This window comes from Mauremys mutica, unplaced genomic scaffold, assembly GCF_020497125.1.
Source record: "Mauremys mutica isolate MM-2020 ecotype Southern unplaced genomic scaffold, ASM2049712v1 Super-Scaffold_100101, whole genome shotgun sequence".
Taxonomy (NCBI): Eukaryota; Metazoa; Chordata; order Testudines; family Geoemydidae; genus Mauremys; species Mauremys mutica.
The window spans coordinates 359,992-365,991 of NW_025423268.1; the positions used below are offsets into that span (position 1 = coordinate 359,992).

The following is a 6,000-nucleotide window of genomic DNA, read 5'->3' on the forward strand; positions in this document are numbered from 1 at the left end:
AGCTGTTGTCCTTAGTCAGTGCAAGCCCAGAGGTGCCTCTGTAGAGTTCACCTGCCATCCTGGGTGGAAAAGGGGGAAAATAAGAAGGCACCGTACTCACTATGTTGTCTAGGGACTCACTCATCTCTCCACAGCCCCCCTGTCCTAATGTTGGTCTAACACCTACATTTTAGTTTTGGGACCCAGACCCTGGCCCACTTGGCTTTGGAACCCCTGTCCCCTGCCTAGCAAGTGCTATTGAATTGAGGGTGAGTCTCTCAATCAGGGTCTGCCAAGCACAGTTGTGCTGCCCTTGATTCACACAACAAGGATAACAACCCTTTATTTCTCCTGCCCCTGTAACATGGGGACTGGGAATCCAACACCAGCCAAACGTGATCATTTCGGCAAGCAACCCAACCTATTTCCAACATACTGTAAAATTCACATGCAGACTCATACATGAAACCTTGCAAGAAAATCTTCCTGAGGGGTCTGAAGCACCTGCTGCTGGAGGGAAGGAGGGAGCCGTGGGTTGGGATTGAGGGGCACCGGGAATAGGAGGGGGCTGTGGGTTGGGATTGAGGGGCACTGGGAATAGGAGGGGGCTGTGGGTTGGGACAGAGGAGAAGGGTGAAGAGGAGCAGGCTCTGGTTGGGAGTGAGGTGGAGTGAGCATAGGAGGGACTGAGGGTTGGGTCTGAGGGGCACTGGGAAAAGAGGGGACCTGGGTTTAGGCTGAAGAGCATCTTCATTTGGGGATCCAGCAGGACAGGGGAAGGCAGCAGGTGATTCTAATTCCTTAGGGATATTCTGTGTGTTTGTATGTGTGTGTGTGCAGGGAAGGAACATGCTCTATGCCCAGAGACCTTTATTCCTCCAGGCTGCAAGGACAGAGGGGCTGTCAGGAAGTTGCACCTTCAAACCCAACACAAAAAGACCCTTCTGAGGAAAGGGAAAATCCAACAGAGAAAAAGTAACATCAAGGAGGACTCCAGCAAGACAGTTTAAGATCTTGGGAGTAGTTTATCACCTGACTCGGGATTTGAACCCTGAACCCTCAGATTGAAAGTCTGACATTCTGCCAACTGAGCTAGCCAGGCTCACAAAGCAAAAGAGCAAGTTGGTGCAGAGGAGAAAGTAGTCAAGAAAACAAGAGCGGGAAACAATAGGGGAAACCTGCTGCTCTCTCTGGCCTGGTCAGGGGGTTGTGCCAATCGGGTTTCCATAGTAAGTTTGGCATCAATATGGTGATCCATGGGGACCTTGGGGTCCCCAGGTTGCCTAAGGAGGGGTGAACCAGCCCAGGTCGGAAACGGAGCAGGTCAAAACTCCCATGCCGATCAGTAGTGGGATCGCGCCTGTGAGTAGCCCCTGCAGCGTAGCCTGGACAAGACAGTGAGACACGGTCTCTTTTTATACACCCCCCTCCCCCGCAGAGACTGTAGGGGGGGATGGGAGCTCCCATTGTGGGGATCCTGAACTGGTGGGAGGGAGGCACCATGTACCAGGGATCCCGAAACGCAGAACAGGGACACCCACACACCAGGTGTCTTGCAGCAAGAGCTGCGGTCTTGATTTACAAACTGCAAGTGATGGGGAATTTACCACCTCCCTTGCGGAGCTTGTTCCACTAGATAATTAGCCTCATGGTTAAAAAACGGTCATTTCCAGTTGGGATTTTCTGACATCGACTGCAAGCCAATGGGGTCTTGTTCAATCTTTGTCTGGTGAATTAAAGAACCCTTTAAATCACATATCCCCCCCTCTGGGAATTTGTAAAACGTATTTAAACCAATGATTAAATCGCCTCTTAGCCTCCAGTCAATGAAATCAATTGAGCGTCTTCAGTCTCTCGCTGGAGACATTTTCCTTGTTTTTAAAGGCAAAAATCCTGATCTTTCCAATGGGAGCTGCTGCTTCAATGTTCAGTTTGGGGAAGGATTTGGCTGCACTCAGAGATCTGCCCGCGGGTTACAATCTGCGATCCGAAGGGTCGAACGCAAACAGCGTTTAGATGGGACCGTTAGTGCCGCCCCCGTGTGGCCAAAGACTAGAACTGACCAGCAGCGTTTACAGCTGGAGCCTGGGACGCTCCTGAACAAACTGGGCACGAAGCCTCTCGCGTGGGATCCTCGCTGTGCAGCAGGAGGCGGAGGGAAGCTGATTGTCAGGGCTCAGGGCTGCTCCCTGCCATGCTGAGCCGGTGTCTGTGCTAAGCTCGGCATCAATCAGGTGATTCTGGGAAGTTCGGGTTCCCCGGGCTCCCACAGGAGGGTGAAGCAGGTCACCCCTGGAGCAGGTTAAAGCTGCAGGGTGACAGTGGGGTTGCTGCCCCTGTGAACAGCTGCTGTAGCACCGCCTGGGCAGGACAGGGAGAGCCAGTTATACCCCCCCCAGCCTGTATCGGGGGATGGGAGCACTCACACCCTGGGGACCCACCCACCAGAGATCTACTGGGGGGGGAGTGGCACCCACACACCCAGGATCTTGCAGGGGGGACAAGGGCATCCACACTCCGGGATCCTCTGCAGAGGGACAGACACCCACACATCCAGGATTCTGTATGGGGGGCAGAGGTACCCGGACACCTGGGCGGGGGAAAGAGGCACCGAAACATCTGGGATCTTACCTGGCAGGACAGCGGCGCCTGCAGCTCGACATGAGACGCGGGCGGGGGGAGCAGGAGCATTTCCCAGTCCCAGGCTGTCCCCGTCTGGCCCAGGCACAGAGCTCACAAGCAGAGTTTAAAGCTCCAGCTGCCAAGCTGCAAAACAAGCCAGGCTCTGTGGCTGGTGCCTGTGATCCCGGTGCCTGTGATCCCAGCGCCTGGGGAGGCTGAGGCTGGCGGATTGCTTGAGCTCAGGAGTTCTGGGTTGCAGGGGGCTATGCCGGTCGGGTGTCCGCACTAAGTTCAGCATCAATACGGTGATTCTAGGAAAGCTGGGGGTCTCGAGGTTGCCTAAGGAGAGGTGAACCGGCCCAGGTCAAAAATGGAGCAGGTCAAAACTCCTGTGCTGATCAGTAGTGGGATCGCACCTATGAATAGTCCCTGCAGCGTAGCCTGGGTGAGACACAGTCTCTTTTTAGACACCCCTACCCCACAGAGCCTGGATGGGGGGATGGGTGAACCCACACGCTGGGGAATCTGACTTGCACCCAAGCAACACGGATCTTGAAAAGAGGAACAGCGACACCCACACACCACAGAGCCTGGATGGGGGCAGGGGTACCACACACGGGAGCTAGTTCATGGGGTGGGGGACACACCCATATGCTCCGTTGCACCATTCTTAATGAGAAGAACGGGGGCATCCACACAACACAGATCCTTAACGGGCGGGGGGGCACCCACACAATTCACTATTAACCAGGAGGGACAGGGGCACCAGACACCCCCAGTAGCATGGAGAACACCCACATCCACCGGATCCCTCATGGGGGTAAGACAGAGGGGATTGTAATGGGGCCCAGCGCATACAGTTCTGGAAAGAGGGACCAAGCCCCTGGGCAGAGGCAGGGGAGACAAAGCCTGAGCCCTGCCCCACTTAGGGGATGGCAAAACCAAAGCTTGGGGGATTCAGCCCTGGGTGGTGGGGCTCAGACATTTGGCCTCAGCCCCAGGCACCAACAAGTCTAATGCCAGCCCTGGCAACCCCATTAAATCAGGGTCACAACCAGTGATGAGCTGCTAAAATCTTAACAACCGGTTCCCTATAAAAAGTTCTGATTTAAGGGATGTGCCACAGTATGGATTTTTTGTACCAATAGGGTTACCATACGTCCGTATTTTTCTGGGAGGAATTTTTAAAATTTACCACCCAGACAGCGATTTAAGAACCAAAAAGCCTGACATGTCCATGAAAATACGGATGTATGTTAACCCGACCTAAAGTTCTTTTTTAAAAAGATGGGCCTGCACTAGAAACGAGCTCCATTTCACATGTGTGGGTCCCCGCCACTCCCTGGGGGTGTGCTAGGGTGACCAGATGTCCCGATTTTATAGGGACAGTCTCAATTTTTGGGTCTTTTTCTTATATAGGCTCCTATGACCCCTCACCCCATCCCAATTTTTCACACTTGCTGTCTGGCCACCCTAGGGTGTGCACATATGTGGGTCCCAGCTGCTCCCTGCCCCCCTCATTGAAGCAGGTGTGCAGGGTTACTGCCCTGAGAACTGCAGGGCACCAGTGGACGTGGGGCTGGCTGCAGACAGGGGCATGGGGCAGGGCTAGCTGGAGGCAGGGAGTGTGACACGGGCTGGCTGCAACAGGGGCTGGCTGTGGGCAGGGGGTGCAGACAGGCTGTGGAGGGGAAAGGGACTGTGGCAGGGGTCGGGGGTGGCTGGGGCTGTGGGCTGGGGCTGGCTGCAGGCCGGGACTGTGGCAGGGGGCAGGAGGGATGGCAGGGGCTGTGGCAGGATGGATGGCAGGGGCTGGCTCTGGGTGGGGGAGGGCAGGGAGGGGCTGGCTGTGGGCAGGACGGATGGCAGGGGGTGGCAAGGGCTGGCTGCGGGTGGGGGAGGGTGGCAGGGCTGGCAGGGGGCAGGGGCTGTGGCAGGAGGGGTGGCAGGGGCTGGCTCTGGCCAGGGTGTGCAGACAGGTATTGGCTGGGGGAAGGGGGGGGCAGAGGCTGTGGGCGGGGGGAGGGTGGCAGGGAGCAGCTGTGGGTAGGAGCCGGAGCGGGCAGGTGCAGACACTCACACAGGGAGAGTAGCTGGGAGCAGGAGACGGCTACAGGCAGGGGCTGTGGGCGGGGACGTAGGGGGATGGCTGTGGGCAGGGGGGTGGCAGGGGCTGGCTGCAGGCAGGGGGTGCAATGGGGGGTGGCAGGACAGGGGCTGCAGATGGGGCTGGGGGTGCAATGGGGGGTGGCAGGGCAGGGGGTGCAGACACGGGCTGGCTGTGGGCAGGGGGGTGACAGAGGCTAGCTGCAGGCAGGGGGTGCAATGGGGGGTGGCAGGGCAGGGGGGTGGCAGGGGCTGGCTGCAGGCAGGGGGGGCAATGGGGGGTGGCAGGACCGGGGCTGCAGATGGGGCTGGGGGCAGGGGGGGCAATGGGGGGTGGCAGGACCGGGGCTGCAGATGGGGCTGGGGGCAGGGGGGCGCTGGGGGGTGGCCGGGCTGGCGCAGCAGACACGGGCTGGCTGTGAGCAGGGGAGTGACAGAGACTAGCTGCAGGCAGGGGGTGCAATGGGGGGTGGCAGGGCACGGGGGTGACAGGGGCTGGCTGCAGCCAGGGACCCACCAGACAGTAGCAGAAGCCCCAGGGTCAGAGAAGCAGCAGCAACAGGGCCAGGAAACAGCTCACATGGCTCCCGCAGCGCAGCACCCCCTGCAGGCCGGGAGGAGGGATGACACCCTTCCCACCAGAGCCCATCAACGCTTCCATCGCGGGGAAGCCAGTTTGCAAGCAGTTCTAAAATCGCTTCTAAATTTAACAACTGGTTTGTGCAAACCACCTCCAGCTAACCACTGGTCACGACCCACTTTAGGGTCCTGACTCACAGTTTGAGAACCACTGCTCTATGCTGAGGGGAGAGAGTTTTCCTGTGGGTGAAGTTAATCCACTTTCCCAGGGGCCCGAGCGAAAGGGCGGAGCCGCGTGAGCAGGTATGCAGATCTGTGTGCGAGCAGAGCATTGTGGGAGCGGACGCAGGCTGCCAGGCAGGGCCCGACTTTGGCACCGGGAGCTCGGCGTGGGGAAGGGACGGTCTCCGGGGGCCGCGTCGGGGCAGCTCTCGGCAGTGCGGGCCGGTGTGGGCGAGGCCGGTGGTGGTGGGGGGGGGCGCGGCGGTCCGCCCCGTGTGTTATAAGTGCGGGGCGAGCGAGGGCGGGCGGCGGCCGGGCGGCAGGATTTCATACTTACCTGGCAGGGGAGATACCATGATCATGAAGGTGGTTTTCCCAGGGTGAGGCTCATCCATTGCACTGCGGGTGTTCTGATCCCTGCGATTTCCCCAAATACAGGAAACTCGACTGCATAATTTGTAGTAGTGAGGAACTGCGTTCGTGCTCTCCCCT

General features: G+C 58.3%; 2 non-coding genes across 2 annotated transcripts; one reads left to right on the forward strand and one right to left on the reverse strand.

Annotated features, from left to right (window-relative positions):
* Positions 1-1,008: 1,008 nt before the first annotated feature.
* TRNAE-UUC lies at positions 1,009-1,081 on the reverse strand. Its single transcript has one exon. It is a non-coding gene; the product is annotated as a tRNA-Glu (tRNA).
* A 4,756-nt stretch (positions 1,082-5,837) lies between these two features.
* Positions 5,838-6,000, forward strand: LOC123359187. The gene has a single exon (XR_006575835.1). It is a non-coding gene; the product is annotated as a U1 spliceosomal RNA (small nuclear RNA).